Below are 22,909 nucleotides of genomic sequence, written 5' to 3' on the forward strand. Positions count from 1 at the left end.
GGTTAAAGTTATAGGTTATAGGTTTAGGTTTAGGGAATTGAGAATAGGTTAAGGTTTAGGATTAGGAAATCGGGTTCGGGTTCGGGTTTTGGTTTGGGTTTTCAAGTTTAATTTTAGGTTTAGGTTAGGGAGTTGAGATTAGGATTAGGTGTTGGTTTAGGTTTAGGGATTTGAGAATACATTTAGGTTTAGGTTTAAGAAATCGGGTTCGGGTTCGGGATCAGGTTTAAGTTTGGGTTTTCAAGTTTAGGTTTAGGTTTAGGTTAGGGAGTTGAGATTAGGATTATGTGTAGGTTTAGGTTTAGGGATTTGAGAATACATTTAAGTTTTAAGTTTATGTTTAAGTTATATGTTATAGGTTTAGGTTTAGGTTAAGGTATAGGTTTAGGTTTCAGTTTAGGTTATAAGCAATAGGTTTAGGGAATTGAGAATAAGTTAAGGTTTAGGTTTAGGAAATCGGGTTCGGGTTCGGGATCGGGTTTAGGTTTAAGGTAGGCAGTTGAGATTAGGATTAGGTGTAGGTTTAGGTTTAGGGATTTAAAAATACATTTAGGTTTTAGGTGTAGGTTATAGGTTTAGGTTTAGGTTTAGGTTTAAGTTATAAGCTATAGGTTTAGGGAATTGAGAATAGGTTAAGGTTTAGGTTTAGGAAATCGGGTTAGGGTTCGGGATCGGGTTTAGGTTTTGGTTTTCAAGTTTAGGTTTAGGTTTAGGTTAGGGAGTTAAGATTAGGATTAGGTGTAGGTTTAGATTTAGGAATTTCAGAATACATTTAGGTTTTAGGTTTAGGTTTAGGTTATAGGTTACAGGTTTAGGTTTAGGTTAAGGTTTAGGTTTAGGCTTAGGTTTAGGTTATAAGATATAGGTTAGGGAATTGAGAAAAGGTTAAGGTTTAAGTTTAGGAAATCGGGTTCGAGTTCGGGATTGGGTTTAAGTTTGGGTTTTCAAGTTTAAGTTTAGGTTTAGGTTAGGGAGTTGAGATTAGGATTAGGTGTAGGTTTAGGTTTAAACATTTGAGAATACATTTAGGTTTTAGGTTTAGGTTTAGGTTATAGGTTACAGGTTTAGGTTTAGGTTTAGGTTAAAGTTATAGGTTATAGGTTTAGGTTTAGGTTAAGGTTAAGGTTTAGGTTTAGGTTATAAGATATAGGTTTAGAGAATTGAGAATAGGTTAATGTTTAGGTTTAGAAAATCGGGTTCGGGTTCGAGATCGGGTTTAGGTTTAGGTTAGGGAGTTGAGATTAGGATTAGGTTATAGATTTAGGTTTAGGTTAGGTTATAGGTTAAGGTTTAGGGAATTGAGAATAGGTTGAGGTTTAGGTTTAGGAAATCGGGTTCGGGTTCGTGGATCGAGTGTAGGTTTGGGTTTTCAAGTTTAGGTTTAGGTTTAGGTTAGGGAGTTGAGATTAGGATTAGGTGTAGGTTTAGGTTTAGGGATTTGAGAATACATTTAGGTTTTGGGTTTAGGTTTAGGTTATAGGTTACGGGTTTAAGTTTAGGTTTAGGTTAAGGTTATAGGTTATAGGTTTAGGTTTAGGTTATGGTTTAGGTTTAGGTTTAGGGAATTGATAATAGGTTAATGTTTAGGTTTAGGAAATCGGGATCGGGTTCGGGATCTGGTTTAGGTTTAGGTTAAGGAGTTGAGATTAGGATTAGGTGTAGGTTTAGGTTTAAGGATTTGAGAATACACTTAGGTTATAGGTTTAGGTTTAGGTTATAGATTTAGGTTTAGGTTAGGTTATAGGTTAAGGTTTAGGGAATTGACAATAGGTTGAGGTTTAGGTTTAGGAAATCGGGTTCGGGTTCAGGATCGGGTTTAGGTTTGGGTTTTCAAGTTTAGGTTTAGGTTTAGGTTAGGGAGTTAAGATTAGGATTAGGTGTAGGTTTAGGTTTAGGGATTTGAGAATACATTTAGGTTTTAGGTTTATGTTTAGGTTATAGGTTATAGGTTTAGGTTTAGGTTTAGGTTTCGGTTTAGGTTATAAGCTATAGGTTTAGGGAATTGAGAATAGGTTAAGGTTTAGGTTTAGGAAATCGGGTTCGGGTTCGAGATCGGGTTTAGGTTTAGGTTAGGGAGTTGAGATTAGGATTAGGTATAGGTTTAGGTTTAGGGATTTAAGAATACATTTAGGTTTTAGGTTTAGGTTTAGGTTATAGGTTACAGGTTTAAGTTTAGGTTTAGGTTTAGGTTTAGGTTATAAGATATAGGTTTACGGAATTGAGAATAGGTTAATGTTTAGGTTTAGAAAATCGGGATCGGGTTCGGGATCGGGTTTAGGTTTAGGTTAAGGAGTTGAGATTAGGATTAGGTGTAGGTTTAGGTTTAAGGCTTTGAGAATACACTTAGGTTATAGGTTTAGGTTTAGGTTAGGTTAGGTTATAGGTTAAGGTTTAGGGAATTGACAATAGGTTGAGGTTTAGGTTTAGGAAATCGGGTTCGGGTTCAAGATCAGGTTTAGGTTTGGGTTTTCAAGTTTAGGTTTAAGTTTAGGTTAGGGAGTTGAGATTAGGATTAGGTGTAGGTTTAGGTTTAGGAATTTGAGAATACATTTAGGTTTTCGGTTTAGGTTTAGGTTTAGGTTTAGGTTATAGGTTTAGGTTTAGGTTTAGGTTTAGGTTTAGGTTTAGGTTATAAGATATAGGTTTAGGGAATTAAGAATAGGTTAGGTTTAGGTCTAGGTTTAGGTTTAGGGAATTGAGTTTAGGTTATAGGTTTAGGGAAAGGTTCGGTTTAGGTTATAGGTTTTGGGATTTGAGAATAGTTTTAGGTTATAAGTATATGTTTAGGTTGGGTTATAAGTTAAGGTTTAGGGATTTGAGTTTAGGTTAGAGGATTAGGTTTAGTTTTAAGTTTAGGGATTTGAGTTTAGGTTATAGGTTTAGGTTTAGGTTATAGGTTTAGGTTTAGGTTTAGGTTTGGGTTTTGGGATTTGGTTTTGATTATATGTTTTGATTTAGGTTATAGATTATAGGTTTCGGTTATAGGTTTTGGTTTAGGTTATATGTTTAAGTTTAGGTTTAGGTTTAGATTATGGGTTATAGGATTTGAGAATGCGTTCGGGTTTAGGATATAGGTTTTGGTTTTGGTTATATGTTTTGATTTAGGCTTAGGTTATAGGTTTAGGTTTTAGGTTAAGGTTATAGATTAAGGTTAAGGTTATAGGTATAGGTTAAGGTTTAGGTTTAGGTTTAGGTTTAGGTTATAAGATATAGGTTTAGGGAATTGAGAATAGGTTAAGGTTAAGGTTTAGGTTCGGGTTCGGGATTGGGTTTATGTTTGGGTTTTCAAGTTTAGGTATAGGTTTAGGTTAGAGAGTTAAGATTAGGATTAAGTGTAAGTTTAGGTTTAGGGCTTTGAGAATACATTTAGGTTTTAGGTTTAGGTTTAGGTTTTAGGTTTTAGGTTAAGGTTTAGGTTTAGGTTAAGGTTGAGGTTTAGGTTATAGGTTAAGGTTTTAGGTCATAGGTTTTGGTTTAGGTTAAGGGTATGGTCCCTGCAAATACAGATATAAACACGGCCATCCGACGCAAATGGCCAGGCCCTTCCAATGCTGTCCATAAAAAATGGACAGCTTCATCATGGTCATAATAGCGGTTCCCTCTTTCCAGGGAACCCCGCTCTTCCGAATAGCTCCGACGCACATCCGGGTCTGCTCCATTAATTTCGATCAAATACATAAACACGGCATGTCCAAATGGCCAGGTCCCTCCAATGCTGTCCATAGGAAATGGACAGCTTCATCATGGTCATAACAGCGGTTCCCACCTTCCAGGGACCCCCGCTCAACATCCGAATAGCTCCGACGCACGTCCGAATCTGCTCCATCAATTTCGAGTAAATACATAAACATGGCCTGTCCAAATGGCCAAGCCACTCCAATGCTGTCTATAAGAAATTGACAGCTTCATCATGGTCATAATAGCGGTTCCCACCTTCCAGGGACCCCCACTCAATATCCGGATAGCTCCGACGCACATCCGGGTCTACTCCATCAATTTTGAGTAAATACATAAACATGGCCTATCCAAATGGATAGGCCACTCCAATGCTGTTTATAGGAAATGGACAGCTTCATCATGGTCATAACAACGGTTCCCACCTTCCAGGGACCCCCGCTCAACATCCGGATAGCTCCGACGCACATCCGGGTCTGCTCCATCAATTTCGAGCAAATACAGATATAAACACGGCCTATCCAAATGGTCAGGCCACTCCAATGTTGTCCATAGGAAATGGACAGCTTCATCATGGTCATAACAGCGGTTCCCACCTTCCAAGGACCCCCGCTCAACATTCGGATAGCTTCGACGCACATCCGGGTCTGCTCATTTAAATAAAATGGATTATCAAGATCATTTAAATAAAATCAGGTTCAATCAACAATCTGACCTGAAGGATTCTGTTAGCATTGTTGACGGCACCTCGAATCTTGTTTTAGGGCCTAGAAATTCAAAATTAGATACAAAAATTAGAAAAATCAAAGAAATTTAAGAAAGATAGTCAAAGTCCATGTGAATAAGCACAAGTATGCACCTTACATATGAATTCTGAAAAGCTATTGCATATCACAAAAATAATAATAATAATAATAATAATAAATAAATAAAAAATCCTTGCGTTTGGATATTCAACAAAATGTGTTAGAATGAATTCATTTGCTTAATTCATGGAAACCTTGCGTTTGGATATTTAACAAAATTGAATTGTAATAATTCAATTCAGTTCAATAAACTCAAATTTCTAAGAAGGATTTAATGGTTTTAAATCCATGGTTTTCTGGAAAAGGTCCATTTCCTAGATGTCAAATTCAACGAGGAAAGTAAGATGGTTAATATTACTTTTCACAGTGCAGCGTTTCAGTTATGTCTCTTCTTTACCTTCCATTTTCTTCTTAACAAGAAAATCCATATTTACTAATATTCCCATTTTCCTATTTTTCAAAAGAATGAATTCGGACTCCAAAAGCGTCGGCTCCAGCACTCGTACTTTCAACCCAAACCCTAACCAAGGACTCCAAAATTACCAAGTACTCATAAACATTCATTGCAAGCATTTTATATCTATGTGCATGACGACCATACTGTTAAGATCAATCCTCTTATTTTCATTTATAGAAACTAGTGGATGACAAATTATGTGTAACATATAGAGATGGTTCAGCCACTTGTGCAATTAGGGAAGGTTCAAAAGGACATACATATTTGAAAGTTGGTCAAATCATAAACAGACGTATTATAGACGGAGACATTGTTTTCATTAATAGGCTACCTAGTGCTCATAAAAATTCATTGCAAGCATTTTCTTTTTTTTCTTTTTTCTTTCTTTTTTGGGAATGATGGGAGAAACAATGGATTTTTAAATTTCACCTTTTTTATTGCTTGTGCAGGAGAACAGATAACTAAGAAGAAGTAAGCAATTGTCGGCATTTCAAATAACTAGTGAAAGATGATAGTTAAAAGGACAAGTAAAAGCAACCAAACACCCCAAATCATAAACCATGAAATTGCATAAATTGGTAACAAGGACAAATTATCTTAGATGCCTTGAACAAAATGGCATTTCATATGGAGTTCTGCTGCACAAGATGGAATGAGGCAGTGCAAGTTGTACTGGTTTCAATCTCTAGGTGATCCAAAACCATTATTTCAACTATGGTTACACAGACCTAAAGCAACATAGCATGAAAAAACTTCATCATGGAGACTTAATGATCTAAGGTGCAAAGACAAGCTGGGCACATGCACCTACTGCATTTTCATCAACAACATCATTGCCAAAACTTCTCTACTGCAGCTTAACAAGTAATCACATCCAATAGTTGTGATTAATCTTAGGAATGAGTAACGACAACCCATGCATAACAGACTAGCCTCTAGTAGTTGTGAACTCGTGATTAGTCTTAGGAATGAGTAATGAAAACCTATGCATAATAGAATATCCAATACAGGACTCTTACCTTGCCAAGCATGCATGACTCGGCTATTCTTTTTTGCTTCAGCATGATTCTGAGGCAAAAAGAGAAAGAAATCCATAATGTGGCAAAGCCCCAAATTCCACAATTTTAAATGATTGAAAAAAGTATAACACAATCAGGCAACACTCATATGCAAGTTGAAGTTTTATGGATTATTTCACACTGTTAAAAATGCAAGATTGATAAGAAAAATTGATAACATTAAATTAGGAAACATAGGCTAGAATTCTTGGCGAGGGGATTTTGGAAGTCTTCCTTGTATGAAACAATCAATGCTCTATAATTTATCGAGCATTGATTGTATGAAACAAGTATAATTTTTTCAATATCAATAAGATAAAGGAACATGTTGAAACAATCAATGCTCTATAATGTTTGCATCTTTTTCATGCCTGTATGCAAAACAAAAATCTTCATAGGACATCCAACATCGTGTCATATTCATGAATTCCCATGTCAAAGTCAGTGGAATAAATAAATAAATTCCTCGATAAATTAGTAGTCACGGAATAGATAATTTTAAGATACAAGGCCTAATACATAGTCAACCAACGTATCCCAACCCTATTAGTAACTACTCAATAGATACAAGTTGTGGTGGAAATCTGAGAACTCGCAAAAAAATCCAGTGTCATGGTTAGGGGGACAAAGTATGGCATTGGAAATAGAAATAGAACAAAATGTGCATAAAACCAGAGAATAAAGTTGAAACCCAAGCATACCTTAGAACCGTGAAATAACTGCGGAAGGCAAGAAGCATGTCTCAAGGAATGAGTCATGTCCAACCAACAAACACACCAAATAAATAATCCCATTCAGCAAATGTTGAAAGGCAATTGATTTTAATACTGGTATTTTAGGAAGAAGGCAGCCGGAGACCCACCTTCATCAGCCATTGCCAATGGTGAACGGTGAGGTTGTCGACGACTGTGGAATTCACGGTTAACACCCTGTTGCAGTCAGATTCAGATTTAAAATAAAAATAAATAATAAATAAATAAACTCTTCTAGAATAAGCGACAACCATGGCCGTGTGCGAGAACCCGATTCCACATCCACGAACCATGGAAGGATGAAATCTCTGTTGCCAAAGCTGCAATGAAGACTACTAAAAATCCTTGAACCTTTTCGAAGGGCCTTGGGCTCCACTTCATTTAGTTTTCTTGCAATTCACTTCAGTTGAGCATTTAAATGCACCTTGAATTTGGAAGTTTGTTTGGTTTCATTTCTTACCCTATTTGTTTTCTTATTATGTTTGTGTCCCATACTACGAATCCCCATTATATCATTTCCATAACGCATATTTGGATGGAAGGATGATAATTTGAGTTAACAATATAGGGTGTGTTCAGATGTAGTCATGAATTGAGTTGCAATTATTCTGATGAAGTAGAAAAAATAAACTACAACTTCTTTACATATCATTCATGTTCAGGGCCTAACCTCCAAATTGCTACTACGTTACTTGCAAGTTGCACATGAAAGGTACACAATTTGAGGACTTCCTCTACATCATGGTCACTAGGGAAAATCACTAATTGTGTCATTGTCTCTTGATAAACTAAGTGCGGCAATTAAAGTCACTTGCGTTTCAAACTGCAGCCATAACGACTCTCTTTTCCTCCATTCTTTTCAGTTTACACAGAGAGAGAGAGAGAGAGATACGTATGTATATCTATATATGCGTGCGTGCATAAGGAAGCTGATTTTTTTTTTAAAAAAATAGATAGAAAAAAAAAACTGCCTGAAGGAGAAGAATACATACAGGCAACAGCAGGCACAGGCCTTCAACCTGCAGGCAAAAACACAAAAAAAAGACAGAAAAACTAGCCCACTGGATTGGCCACCTTGGCATTAACTTCTCTCTGAATATAGGAGAGAGAAAATTCGTGCCCTGACAAATATCTTTGCTTCTTCCAAAAGGTCCACAAGATGCCATGGGTACCCCTAACCCAGCTTATCGCAATAAAAGAATCGCCTTCAACAGAAATCGGGAAGAACTCAAAATCAGCGGCCACTTTAATGGCCTGCAGAAGAGACACATCTTCAGTGAAGTTGGAGTCTATGATTGCAACAGACCCCAAAAAATCAGCCAATATCCTGCATCTGATCCTGTAAATTTCCCCAATGTCCACAAAGCCTGGGTCACTAATGGATCCAATAAAAAGCTATCTAGAATCCCATCAGTCATGGAAGGTGGTGTGGTGGCTAGGGTTTTTCAACCCTGCTGTAGAAAGGAAGTGCACGTTAATGCCGTTATCTTTCAAAAAAAAAAAAGGAAGTGCAGTTAGGGGTTTTCAACCCTGTTGTGTTTCAGATGGTAATAAAGAAACACGGACCTTGAGCTTCTCCATTGAATCAAACATGAATAGCTTTTGCGGCTCCCTGATGCTCCTCGTCACTCCCTCGCCGAATTGGAAGAAGACGGTCATGATCTTTTAGGGTTTTCTTCAAACAATTTACGCCCAAAACATTAATAGATTTGGGGTTTTTTTGGGCGCGGCTCTGTTTTTGAGCGCGCGCCCAAATTTAGGCCGGGGTCGGGTATGGCTATGTGGGCCCCACCATCAAGCGTGTCAAAAATCTACCCCATCAGTCAGATGCACCATCCCATGGTGGGCCCAGGGATTAAAAATCAAATTAATCTATGACTTTTGTGAGCCACACCACATACAAAAGTTGAGAGGGGTTACCGTCCATTAAAACATTCATAATTATTTTTTGGGCCCACCGAGATGTGGTCCACAAATCCAGCCCATCCATTATGTGTGTGCCACTTTGATGAGGGGTCGTACCAAGTTTCAGACACATCCAAATTTCAGGTGGGGCCCACCAAGTGCTTTTATATGTTTTAGGCATGTCTTCACATGATTTTAGATGGTATGGCCCACCAGAGTTCCGTATATGGCTGATTTTTGGGACATCCCATAATTTAAAGGGGACCCATCAAATGCACAGTGTTGATGTTTGACACATGTCATGATGGGGCCCACACAGATTGACCTCATGGGGACGGCATGGATTAAACACAAAGGTCAAGCTGTGTGGGCCCCACCATGACATGTGTCAAACATCAACACCGTGCATTTGATGGGCCCCCTTTAAATTATGGGATATCCCAAAAATCAGCCGTATACGGAACTTAGGTGGGCCATACCATCTAAAATCATGTGAAGAAATGCCTAAAACATATAAAAGCACTTGGTGGGGCCCACCTGAAATTTGTATGCAATTGAAACTTGGTTTGACTCCTCATCCAAGTGGGACACACATAATGGATGGGCTAGATTTGTGAACCACATCTCGGTGGGCCTAACAAATGATTATGAATATTTTAATGGAGGGTAAACCCTCTCGACTTTTGTATGTGGTGTGGCCCAAAAAAGTCACGGATTGACTTGATTTTTAAGCCCTAGGCCCACCATGGAATGGTGCATTTGACTAATGGGGTAGATGTGGGCCCACTTTGATTTATATATTGTATATCCATATGATCCATTTGTTTTGCGAACTCATTATAGGATTTGAGCCCAAAAATGAATCTTATTCAAATATCAGGTGGACCACACCACATGAAAACAATAGTGATTGGTTATCATTAAAATCGTCGTAAGGCCAACTTTTTTCTTTTTTTTTTTTTTTTTTTTTTTTTTTTTTTTTTTTTTACATGAAGACTATAATTCTTCTTCAAGAGACAATGTTCAACAAGTTCAACTACTACTACAACAAGGGCAGATACTTCATAACCATGAAGAATGAGTAAATCTTTCTATTTTTTTTTTTTATATATAGGAACAGGATTCCTTAAAATTTCACAAACAAAGGGAGAAATCTGAATTATAAAAGAGATTTCAACATCAAAGCTGGAAAAAAGAAGAAGAAGAAGAAGGAATGTGATACCCAAACACCCAAATCCAGATGGACAAAAAACCATCAAATCTCAAAACAAAAAGATATAAATGAAGAGAAAACATAAACATCAGCTTGATCTAAAACTTCTATAAATGTTATTTTTAATGGTGGACGTTCAGTCCCTATTTTGTAGTCCACTTAAGCTTTGGACCCACCCCATTTTTTGGTTAATATCTTAAAATGATCTAAGAAAAGTGTTGAATAGTATGGAGAAAGTCAATCCATGAATTAGGTGGGCAAAGAGCTTAAAAATAAAGTGAATCCATGACTTGGGTGGGCCACACCACATAATATAATAGAGAGGGGTTTCCTTAAAACATTCATAATCATATATTGGGTCTGCCTAAATGTGATTCACATATCTAACCCACTCATTATGTGTGTTCCACTTGGATGAGGAGTGAGATAAAAATCTGTAGTGGACCCCACCACATAAATCTTAAGTGCACCACACCACATGAAATCAATAGTAATTGGATATCCATCATTAAAATCCTCCTAAGGCTTATTGTACTATTTATTTGACATCCAATATGTTAATTAGGTCATACAGGGCCAGATGAAGGGAAAAAATAAAAATCAACTTGATCCAAAACTTTTATGGCCCCAAAATGGTATGACATCCAATATTGTACTGTTTATATTTTTTAGATGTCTTCACATAGTTTTAAATGGTAATCAACACTTGAGTTTCATATACGTATTATTTTTGAGATATCTCATAAGCTAAAGGGGAGACATCAAATGCACGGTGTTGATGTTCGACACACATCATGATGGGCCCATTTTACATGTCTGGTCCATTCACTCTATTTTACTGATCATTACCCTCAATTTGACTAGTTACTCGCCTCGATCATACTACATATGAGAAAGATATTGGGCAAACACGATTAATCAACAATTTGAGTGAATTTTGATTTAAACATCTGAAGTTATTTACTCTTCATGTCCGGACTGATTAGATTGTCCAAAAACAGTTAAAGGTTGTTCATAATATCAAAAATATATAAATGAATAGAAAACACAAACATCAGCTTGATTCAAAACTTCTATGGCCCCCAAGAAATTTTAAATGGTAGAGGTTCAATCACACTATTTCCTATGGTGTGGTCCACTTGAGCTTTGGATATGCTTCCTTTTTGTTCTTTAGACCTCAAATTATCTGTTAACATGGATGAATGTAGTGGATAAAATAAATAAATAACGATGAATCCCACAGAGTTTACTCTGGTAAAGGTAACGAGTAACTCACTCAAATGTAGTGGAGAAAGGTTTCCTCAAAACATTCATAATCATATATTGGGCCTACCTAAATGTGATTCACATATCCAACCCACTCATTATGTGTGTCCCACTTGGATGAGGGGTCAGACCAAGTTTCAACCGCATCCAAAACTCATGTGGGCCCCACCAAATGCTTTTATATTTTTTAGGATGTCTTCACATAGTTTTAAATGGTATGGCCCACTTGAGTTTCGTTTACCGATGATTTTTGAGATATCTCATAACCTAAAGGGGACACATCAAATCCATGGTGTTGATGTTCGACACACATCATGATGGGGCCCACAAAACTTACTAACATCAATTCTTAGGTTCTCACGAAGTCAGTAAGTTGGGTCACAATTCTAACCGGAATATTTGGCCCATTTTACATATCTAGTACATTTACTCTATTTTACTGATCAATACTCTCAATTTGACTAGTTACTCGTCCCAATCATGCTACATATGAGAAAGATATTGGGCATATAAGATTGATCAACAATTTCAGTGAAATTTGATTTAAACATCTGAAGTTATTTACTCTTCAATTTGAACTGATTATATTGTCCAAAAACGATTAAAGGTTCAATTAGTGGATGTGCCTAATAATTTAGTAATTTTGTTTTTCACAAATAAATTTAACATTTTTTTTTCAAAATGTATATTTTTTTTACTCTTTTAACTAAATACCATTTTCATTATAAATAAATTTAACATTTTTTTTACAAAATTTAGTTTTCTTTTTTTAAAATATATATTTTTTTACAATTTGTCAATTTTTTCACAATTTTGTTTAATTTTTTAAATTTTCTTTTTCAAAATATCATTTTTTAATCTCACTTTTGTTATCTAACTTTTCAATTTTTCTTGTCAAAATACAAAATTTAGTTTTTTTAAAAAAATATATATATATTTTTACAATTTGTCATTTTTTTCTCAAATTTATTTTATTTTTTAAATTTTCTTTTTCAAAATATCATTTTTTAAATCTCACTTTTGTTATATAACTTTTCTTATCAAAATACAAAATCTAGTTTTCCTTTTTAAAAAATATTTTTTTTTTTACAATTTGTCAATTTTTTCACAATTTTGTTTAATTTTTTAAATTTTCTATTTCAAAATATCATTTTTTAAATCTCACTTTTGTTATATAACTTTTTAATTTTTCTTGTAAATATATATAACTCTTTTTTTTAAAAAAAATATATTTTTTACAATTTATCAATTTTTTCATAATTTTGTTTAATTTTTTAATTTTCTTTTTCAAAATACCATTTTTTTATCAATATTTTTTTAAAAAAAATTATCAACATTATTCAAAGTTCTTATTTTTTTTTTTTTCAAAATCTAGATTTTTATAAAATTACAGTTTTTTTTTTCAAAATTTAAAATTTCCTTAAACATTCTTAATTATTTTTCTAAGCTTCTCAATTAATTTTTTTTTTCGAAATTCATAATTTTTTTGAGCTTCTTAAAATTTGACCTAAGCATTAGAGACAGTCTTTGACAGGGCTATAAGACAGTTTAGGACTGTCTCTGATAGAGACGGTGTTTGACAGTCTCCAATAGAGACGGTTTAGGACAGTCTCTAATAGAGACGGTCTTTGCCAGGGCTATAAGACGGCTAAGAACCGTCTCTAATAGAGACGGTCTTTGACAGTCTCAGATTACAAGTAAAAGACGGCCAATGACCGTCTCTAATAGAGACGGCCAATGACAGTCTCGGATGACCGTATATAAGACGGTCAAGGACTGTCTCTACTGCGGACAGCCAATGACCGTCTCAGATGACCCATATAAGACGGCCAACGACCGTCTTAAATGATTTGTGGACGTTTAAATTTTTAAGACAATATTAAGGACGGTCAGGGGCCGTCTAAAATTTTAGAGACGGTTTACGGCCGTCTCTAAAGCGTCTTTAAACCAAGCAATTTTAGAGACGGTCCAGAACCGTCTCTAAATCTGTCATTTTTTTCCATTTTTCACGTAGTGCCATCCCTATATTAACAATAGTAGTTAGGGAATGATTGTTATACTGCTTTATCATTACTACTTAATTAACATGATAACATGTTAACCTTTACCTTATAGTACCACTGAGTTGATCACTCACTCCCACCTTAGGATGGTATTTTAAAACACTAACCAAACTCTCTTGTAGATGCAGGTGAGGCTGAAGTCTATGCAGCTGAATTGGACTTCCTAGATGAGGAGGAGGAATTCTCCTATGTTCAACCATCATGCGGATCTATGTAGACCTCGTGCTGATTCAACAGGATAGAGGGGCATTGGATTAGTTGGACACTTACATTTTGACATTTTGCCCATTTTGAAACAATACATGTACTTATTCAGCTCGGCTACATAATCATACCTGGAGGTTGTAAAACATTTACCTGTTCAGTTATATATATGTCTTAGTCTTCGGCTTGCTAAAATTAATTATATCTGGAGTATGATATGCTGTTTTAGTATCACACTCATATTTAATATATTGATATGGACAACATCTAAACATCATTATTCATGTTGCATAAGTGATGCGTTGGATCTCGGGAGTAGAGCTTTGCTCGACCCTTGAAATCCGGGGCATTACAATTTGGTATTAGAGCATGATTTGGATTAAACTGGACTTGGGTTATAGGTAACACGATGCACTCTGAATGCACTCTGACTTAGGAAGCGGGCGATGAAATATAGAAATGATCGTAGGACCCCAAAGTTTCACTGACGGGTGAAATTGGATATTGTAGCGTAGCTCGTACGCATTCGAGATAATGTGAATTGATCTCAGTCCCTTTTAGGCAGTCAATCAACGAGTTTGAACTATACATCGGCAAATCCCAAACTTGAAACAAGCTAAAGGGCGCGTATACGCGCGTATTGAATGCCGAAAGTGGACCTTACGGGCATAGGGGCTCATACTGCGAAATACCGTGGGACCTAGGGGGTCCCCCGTGCATATTTGGCACCCCGAGAGGGGGTGACCACCACCCTAGGGCAGAGCCACCGCTGGACACCCCAGGGAGCGCAGCGGCACTGCCTAGGCTCCACAGCGGGCTATGGTGACCCCGCGGCAGCGGTGGCGCACTACCCACCGGCCATGCATGTGGGGCCCTCCCACGTGTGAGACCACTCACTCAGCCCCTCTCCTTGTCCCTTTTCTCATTCCAACCCATTTCAAACCCTCTAAACCCCCCAAAACCCCATTTTCTCTCTCAAATCCCCATTCCATACACTTAAGGCTCTTTTTTTCTTCTTCATTTCACACCCATCCTCCACCATTCTCTCAAAACTGTTCCTTACAACTCTCCATCTTCCTTATTTCCCCTTCATTTGAGACAAAACCCATCTTTTGTGTCTCATAACTCCTAAACTATCTCATCCACTTCAATCTCCAAGCTTTTCCACTTCCATGGCGCTCTTTGAGCTAGTTACCGCCATTTTCTCCATCTCAACTCTCCTTTCCCTTATGGGAAAGAGAAGAGCGGCCCCGGATGAGGCCGGCCCGAGCCGTCCAAGCCGCTCCAGGAAGAAGGCGAGCGCTGAGGCTAGCACAAGTGCTGAGCGAGAGCGAAGATCAAAACGGGATCTCGATCCTCAAATCTCGCTCGAAAGATCTTTACCGGCGGGCACCAGACTTGGTAAGTTTCATGACCGTAAAGTCGTATTTTAAGCTCATGCTGATGAGAAACTATTTGGATTGTATCCGGTTATTGACCTTCTATTGGAGACCGGGTGGGGTCCCATGTTTGAAGGGAAGGCTCACGCAAGTGAAGGCACCATACGAGCCTTCTATGCCCACATACGAAACCCACTACTGGAGCCGCTTCAGTTTACTATCCCTTGGGGAGGCAGGAAGCCATAGTCAATGTGGATGTGATGGCCTGTATTATGGGAATTGAGTGTGGTGTGGTACATACAAGTGTAACTCATCTCACTAGTAGATGAGAGAAAGATCACCGCACATGTTTTCTTTGTGGCCGACTGGCTCATTGGAGGTGAGAAAATAGCCTCGCGTCGACTAAGATGATGGCAGACTTCTGCCTACTCCACCACATATGCATGTACAACGTGTATCCTAGGTGGAGTAACCATACAGAATGCACTCGCCTTATGGTGGACTTCCTATACAGAGCTGGACAAGGAAACAAGTTGTGGCTACCTACTTGTACCTTGTCATAGATAATTAGGACCGCACGCTCTACTTGGGGAGACGCCACACTCACATTTGGCTGACTTACCTGTAAGATTACTCATAACTTTGGTTTCAGACTAAATATGGATAATCTTGCGCCCATCCACTTTATCAGTGAGACCACACTCAACAATATGGGGATTGGCCCTAGGCAGCGCCAAGTTTGACTCGATGAGTATGGGGATGAAATAGAAGAAGAAAGTGAAGAGGAAGATGGAAGTGAAGATGAGGAAGGAAATGAAGGGGAAGAAGGCAGTGAGGAAGAAGACAGTGAGGAAGGAAGCAGTGAGGATGAAGAAGGAAGTGAGGAGGAAGAGTAGGAAGAGGTAGAGGAGACCCAAGATTTAGATGGGGGACCTCCTGCTACACATGAAGACCGCCATGATCGGGCCGCTTTAGAAGCACTCATGACCAGGATTGAAGAGAACCAAGCCACCCTGAAGCAGGAGATCAAAGAGAATCAGGCTTACTTGAAATAGAAATTCAAGAGAATGTCTCACACCTTGAAGACTCTCCTGTGCTATATGCAGGATAAGGGTACGCCTCCACCCTTGCTAGAATCAGAGGACTAGTCATGTGTTGCAGTTGTCTTCTGGTTTTCTTTGTTTCTTGCTTTTCTTTGTAATAGCCCTCGATGGCTTAGTTGGATGTTAGAGTAGTTAGTGTTAAAGCTTTTGCTAAATTAGCTCACATGCATCTTCTGTCATAATCCATGTAATACTACAACTCATGTATTGTGACAAGTTTAGGCTAAATGAAATGCATGAAGCTTCTTTTGATTTGGAATGTGTAGAATATTTGAAAAAGTGGGTAATATTATCCCAATCTTACACATGTTGCACCCTATGTTGTATATAGGGAATGCCTCCTAAAAATACTTAGAATATAGCACGTCTCTCACTTGGCAGATCGATTGACTGGGCACCTCCTCTGAGCAATAGCCATACGGACCCCAGTTTTGGCCTGGATATTGAGACTATGCCGGATTCACAGCTGGCCACTGACCCTACAAATGGGCCAACATCGAATGCAGCACCGGTTCTGGGATAGAATCATGCATCTACATCGACACCACACATGCCTCAGGTGGCCTCTCCCCCTTATAGGTTGGAGCAGATGATGCTCCTAATGCAGCAACAACAGCAAGTTTTGGCCACTATTACGGGGGCCATTACCCAAAATATGAACGTGGTCCTGCCTATGCCACCTGTGTAGCTTGTTGGAGCTATGAACACTAATGGCTTGTTTAAGCGCTTTTTGTGCTTCCGCCCTCCTAATTTCGTAGGTACTCACAGGCTTGAGGAGGTTGAGTATTGGTTGGATCGTATATCCAAGATGCTGAAGCCATTGCAGTGTACTGAGGCAGAGTAAGTGGAGCTGGTTACTTATATGTTCGAGAAGGAGGCTAGTCTTTGGTGGGATAGCATCCTATGAACCATTCCCAAAGGATACGTGTGGACGTGGGACGTGTTCGAAGTTCATTTCCATGGGAAGTACTTCCCCCTCACTTATTATAATGAAAAGGAGAGTGAATTTCTTCACATCCGACAAGGGGGAATGACTATAGCTGAATACGAGAACCGTTTTATGGAGCTGGCCAGATATGCTCCATTAATCCTAACAGACGAGCCAATGAGAATACGGCAATTTTCAGAGGGTCTGCAGGCTGATATCTGCATTAAAATGTGTTGTGCTAGCATCCCAATTATGCTGAACTAGTGAACATGTCCCTGCGAGCCAAGTAGGATGGAGACAGTGTCTCGGACACGTATACCAATGTGCCCAAGGCCTCGGCCTGAATTACTGAACCGACCATTTCTCGGCAAGAGGCCGCATGCAGATTCGCCTCCCAGGCTAATGGCTCTATTGACCTAGCAGAGGCGATTAGATATTTGGTGCGCCTACTGTAAGAAGATAGGCCATAATGAGTCCTTTTTCTTTTCTAAGATGAGGGACAATGGTTTACGCCACCTCAGAAGATCAACCGCCAGCTACCACAAGTTATATCAGCTCCACCTTTATGATCAGCACTGCCAGCACAACCATTTTACCAACCACCCATACCTCAAAATAGGCCACCTCAACGAATTATGACAGTGCAACCCAATCATTCTCAACAAGAGCGTGTACATGCACTTACAGCTGAAGCATCTGAGTCAGCAACTGCAGTGCCTTTAGCCTTCGAAGTCATTGCCCACATCCAAGGTACACCAGTTTTTCTGTTAGTGGACACTGGGTCCACTATTTCTATGATAGCATACTCTACAGTCACGCAATTAGGTCCGAACACTACTCCTATGGTTGGGGTGAGAGTCATCGCAATAGTAGGAACTTTTACTGATGCCACTAAGCTTTGTAAGGAGTGCCCGATAGATTTAGGGAGTAGAGTGGTGTTCATTGACCTGATTGTCACCACAATATATCATTACGATGTCATCCTCGACATGGATTGGTTCACCGAAATGAAGGCAGTAATCGATTGTGAAACCAGATTAGTAACAGCACATGGGCCCGAGGGCACAACCTTCACTTTCTCAGTTTAGGTCAGTTGCCCCTTCTGATCCATTGTTACGCTTCCTTATTGAAAAATGTTGCGACTCCGACACTTAGGAACACGCTAGTAGTCCAAGACTTCACGGACGTGTTCAGAAAGATCCCTAGGCTACCTCCTCAGTGCAAGATCAATTTTACCATCGACCTAGTGCTGGGTGTAACACCTATCTCTTTACTGACGTATCGTATGCCTCCATGTGAAATGGAGGAGTTGAGGAGACAGATTGATGATCTGTTGAATTCAGGTTTTATACAACCGAGTGTATCTCATTGGGGAGCACCTGTGTTGTTTGTAAAGAAGAAAGATGGATCGTTGCAATTGTATATTGATTATCACAAACTGAATCACATCACCGTCAAGAACAAGTATCCTCTACCTAGGATAGATGACTTGTTTGACCAGTTGAAAGGGGCACAATATTTCTCAAAAATCAACTTATTCTCCGGGTATCATCAGTTGCGTGTAAAAAATGAAGACATGCAAAAAACAACATTACGAACCAGTTTTGGGCCCTACGAGTTCCTCGTGATGCCATTTGGGCTTTCAAATGCACCGGCCGTGTTCATGGACCTCATGAACCAGGTATTTCGGCCGTATCTGTACCGATTCGTCATCGTGTTTATAAATGAAATTTTGATATACTCTGAGAGTTGGAAGGATCACGAAGAACACCTGCGAGCAGTCTTCAATACTCTCAGGAAGAATCAGTTGTTTGCACAATACCGAAAATGCGACTTCTGGAAAGAAGAAGTTAAGTTTCTGGGACACGTGGTGTCCAAGGAAGGAATTACCGTGGACCTTGCCAAGGTGACTGCAATACAAGACTGGGAGCAATCCAGCTCAGCTATTGAAGTGAGGAGTTTCCTTAGACTTACCGACTACTATCACCGATTCATTAAAGATTTTTCCAAGATAGCCAGACCGCTATCTTAACTCAATTAAAAAGATCTTAAGTTTGCCTGGAACGAGAAAGCAGAAGTAGCCTTTCAGGAATTAAAGGACAAGCTGATGTCCACACCCATGCTAGTTTGCCAGAGTAAGGGATCAGATATACTATATACATCGATGCATCTCGTGTTGGTTTGGGTTGTGTACTTATTCAAAAGGATAGAGTGATTGCCTATGCATCGCGACAGTTGAGGAAACACGAAGAAAAATACCCCACGCACGATCTGGAATTGACGGCAGTCATCTTCGCATTAAAGCTCTGGAGACATTACCTCTCCGGAGAGGAGTTCGAGCTCTTTTATGATCACAAAAGCCTCAAGTACATCTTTACTCAGAGAGACCTGAACATGAGGCAACGACGTTGGATGAAAACCTTGAAAGACTTTAAGTTTGAGGTCTCCTACCATCTAGCAAGGCCAACCTGATGGCCGATGCGTTGAGCTGCAAGAAGATAGTAAAATTTGTAGCTCCGCTGATGATAAAAGAGTGGAATATGGTAGAGTTTATGCGAGACTTCGAACAAAAGCTGACAGTGGAGGAGCCATTCGAGAGTGTCGCACACTTTCACTTGCAGCCACTTATTGATGACTGAATCATTGTGGCTCAGAAAGAAGATGAACTGCTGGTGAAAATGAGAGAACGAGCGAGCGACAGTGAAGAATTCTAATGGAGAATTGGTTCGGATGGGGGTTTACGATATCGTGGCCGCCTATACATCCTAAATCTACATAAGTTGAGAAAGGAAGTCCTAGAAGCTGCTCACAATTCAAAGATGGCGATGCATCCTGGTAGTACGAAGATGTATCGAGACATGAAGCATTCATACTGGTGGGACAACATGAAGGCCCAGATCACAGACTTCGTGTCCCGTTGTCTCACATGCCAACAGGTTAAGGCCGAACATCGCCAACCCCCTGGTTTACTCCAGCTCATGCCCATAGCTGAAAGGAAATGGGATTTCATATCCATGGATTTCATTTCCGGGTTACCGAAGATGAGAAAGGGGCATGACTTCATTTGAGTGATTGTGGACCGATTGAAGAAATCAGTTCATTTTCTCCTGTTTAGAGTTTCAAACTTAGCAGATGATTTAGCCAATCTGTACATCAAGGAGATTGTATGGTTACATGAAGTTCCTATGGAAATTGTGTCGGATCGGGACACATGATTCATGTTTATTTTCTAAACTCGAATCCAAGAAGTAATGGGAGTGCAACTGAAGTTCAGTACCACGTTCCACTTATAGATTGATGGGTAGACGAAACAAGTAAATCAGATATTAGAAGTTATGTTGCGAGCATGTGTACTTGATTTTAAGGATAGTTGGGATGCCTGCCTCCTCTATGCCTAGTTGCTTATAACAACAGCTTCCAGGCAAGCATTGACATGACTCCCCATGAAGCATTGTATGGGCGCCCATGTCGAGCTCAACATTGTTGGGCAGAAGTTGGCGAGAAGATTTTGATTGGCCCAGATTTAGTACAGGTGACCTCAGAGAAAATTGACATTATCAAGTGTCGACTTCTTGTAGACCAGGGTAGACAGAAGAGCTACGCCGATACTAGACAGCGACAGCTGGAATTTGAGGTTGGGGACCATGTATTCCTTAAGGTTTCCCCAATGAAGGGAGTCATTCGATTTGATAAGAAGGGGAAACTCACACCATGATTTATTGGTCCGTTCCAGATTCTAGACCGAGTGGGTGCGGTAATATATCGCCTCACTTTGCCCACACCACTCGCAGGCATGCACAACATGTTCCACATATCAATATTGAGGAAATATGTTCCTGACCCTGCCCATATTATCAAATGGGAGCAAGTACAGTTAAGTGAAGATGCTACCTATGTACTGCGACTAACACGTGTTCTCAATAAGAAGCAACAAATGCTATGCAGCAAAGTGATCCCGCTCGTGAAAGTATTGTGGACTCACCACATTGAGGAAGAGGCTACTTGGGAAACGGAAGCCGAAGTCCGTAAGAACTACCCTCAAATCCTCGAAGAATATGAAAAGGTATTAATTTCGGGGATGAAATTTTTCTTTGAGGGGGGTAGATTGTAACGTCTCAGAAAAATCTGTACAAAAGCCCGAGTACCACCTCAGGTAGAAATCCTTAAGGACCATATTCTATAGAAATTTAGGTGAAATTAATTAAGTACTAAACTAAATTAATCAGTGAATTTAGCTTGAACCACCATTTACACAAATGGCAAGACCCAAAACCATCAAAATCGCTAGCTCAACACTACTTAAGAACCTAGGAGAAATCCCACGAGCCTGTTACTCTCAGGAGTACATTGAAACTCCGTATCGGACCTAGACCACACATCGAAAGTCCGATGACCGCGAAACTATAGGGTTATGACCGTCTTATTAGGCTTGACAACCATCGTGGGAATCGAACCCAAATAGTGTCCATAAACGCACAACTTGAGCCCTGAGTAAAGAGTGTGAGAAATGTGAATATCTTTAGAAAATGAAGTTAAACTTAAGTGAATTGGGCTGTTCCCTTACGCGCAAAATTGAGGATTTTGGATTGTCAGTTTCTGACCAAACTTCACCTAGGGGAAAAGGAAATTTTCCTACTCATATTCGTATACTTGTAGCCTCGATCGAGCAAGCATGACCGTTGATCTGACGCGGGTCTTTCACAGCTGATCGGCCTATCCAATCACGTCGAAATCACATCCTAGCATAGATCCATTGTCAAGGAACTTACTCTGTGATGTAGGTGAGTAATGGGCCTTCCTACGAGATCGGTTTATCAAAAACAGGCACCCTTAGGTTATAAACTAAGTATACCATGGCCCTAGGGCCATTTGCATCAGTTCTGGGCTTATATAAAGCCCTTAAACCACCCCATTTCCATCCCATACGAATTTACTCCAAACCCTAGGAGAGAGAAGAGAGAAAAGAGTGAGGAGAGAAGTGAAAGTTGGGGAAATCATAGCTGTGATTCCTTCCCACAACTACACGCATTGAATCACCTTTCCATCTAGTTAACCGACCTGTTTTGGCTTTGATTTGGATAAGAAATCCTAACCCTAATATTGATTTAGAGATCCAAATAGAGTAATTGATGAAATAGCTAACCTATTTCATTGTTTAGGTGCCCGACATTCCCTTTTTGGGAACGTAGAATTTGAACCGCGTCCAAATCGAGTATTCCGATGAAAGGTGCGGACTATAAACGTTTAGGTTATGGTTTTCAATGCTTTCAATGTCAGATAATGATTTATATCTAATTTGATTGTTGCCATATGATCTTAGTTATGATATTTTCGATATATTATACATGTGTGAACTATGTTGAATATAAGATGCATTCCATGTGTTTGTTGAAATGTTTGAATGAACATGAAATTGAGATTTGTGCTTGTCATGACTGTAAATCTAGGATTCATGTTTGTTGTATGTTTAACGATCTCTCTGTGTAAGGATTTGCCGTAATATATGTTCCGTAATATATGTCATAACTAATCTAGTCTATTTATTTGGTAATGTGTAGTCTAAGTGTTTGATAAAATGTCTGAATGAGAAATTGTTAATGAATTGTATTTAATAAGGGCATTGAGATAAGATTCTCAATTACTTTATCCATATGTTTAGTTTCCTTCATGTTCTCTTAATTTTGACTACACGATTTATGGATGAAATGCAAATGTTTGGTAATATGTTTAAGGTGTTTGATGTAATGCTTAAATAAGGAATTTATTTAGATTGTTTGTTAAATGCTAATATGATTGTCACATGTATTTACATGCTACATCTAAGTAAGATTAGGACTACAACGTAGTGCAGGCAATTGGTAATGGTTCCTGTTCGGGTCGCCGAATTAGTCTCGCCACATTAGATATACTCGATGAATTCGGGTCGTACGACGATTGTCGATAGTGGTTAGGCCATGAGGAGTGCTTATGCGCTCCATGTCGATTAAGTCAGCAAGCGCCCGTACCTATTGTGTGTTTACCATGTATGAACACTACTGATTGAATCTAAGGTACCACTTACCAATGTAAAAACCCGTTTCAACCATCCTACCATGATCCG

The 22,909-nt window shown here is 39.0% G+C and overlaps 1 long non-coding RNA gene across 1 annotated transcript in view; it reads left to right on the forward strand.

Moving 5' to 3' along the window:
• Positions 1–1,269: 1,269 nt before the first annotated feature.
• The window catches only part of LOC131253282 (uncharacterized), a 32,005-nt gene continuing 10,365 nt past the window's right edge, over positions 1,270–22,909 (forward strand). Inside the window, exon 1 of the long non-coding RNA XR_009175073.1 lies at positions 1,270–1,308. This is a non-coding gene — a long non-coding RNA (uncharacterized LOC131253282). The remainder of the gene's footprint in view (positions 1,309–22,909) is intronic.

The sequence above is a fragment of the Magnolia sinica genome, chromosome 8 (genome assembly GCF_029962835.1).
Source record: "Magnolia sinica isolate HGM2019 chromosome 8, MsV1, whole genome shotgun sequence".
Taxonomy (NCBI): domain Eukaryota; kingdom Viridiplantae; phylum Streptophyta; class Magnoliopsida; order Magnoliales; family Magnoliaceae; genus Magnolia; species Magnolia sinica.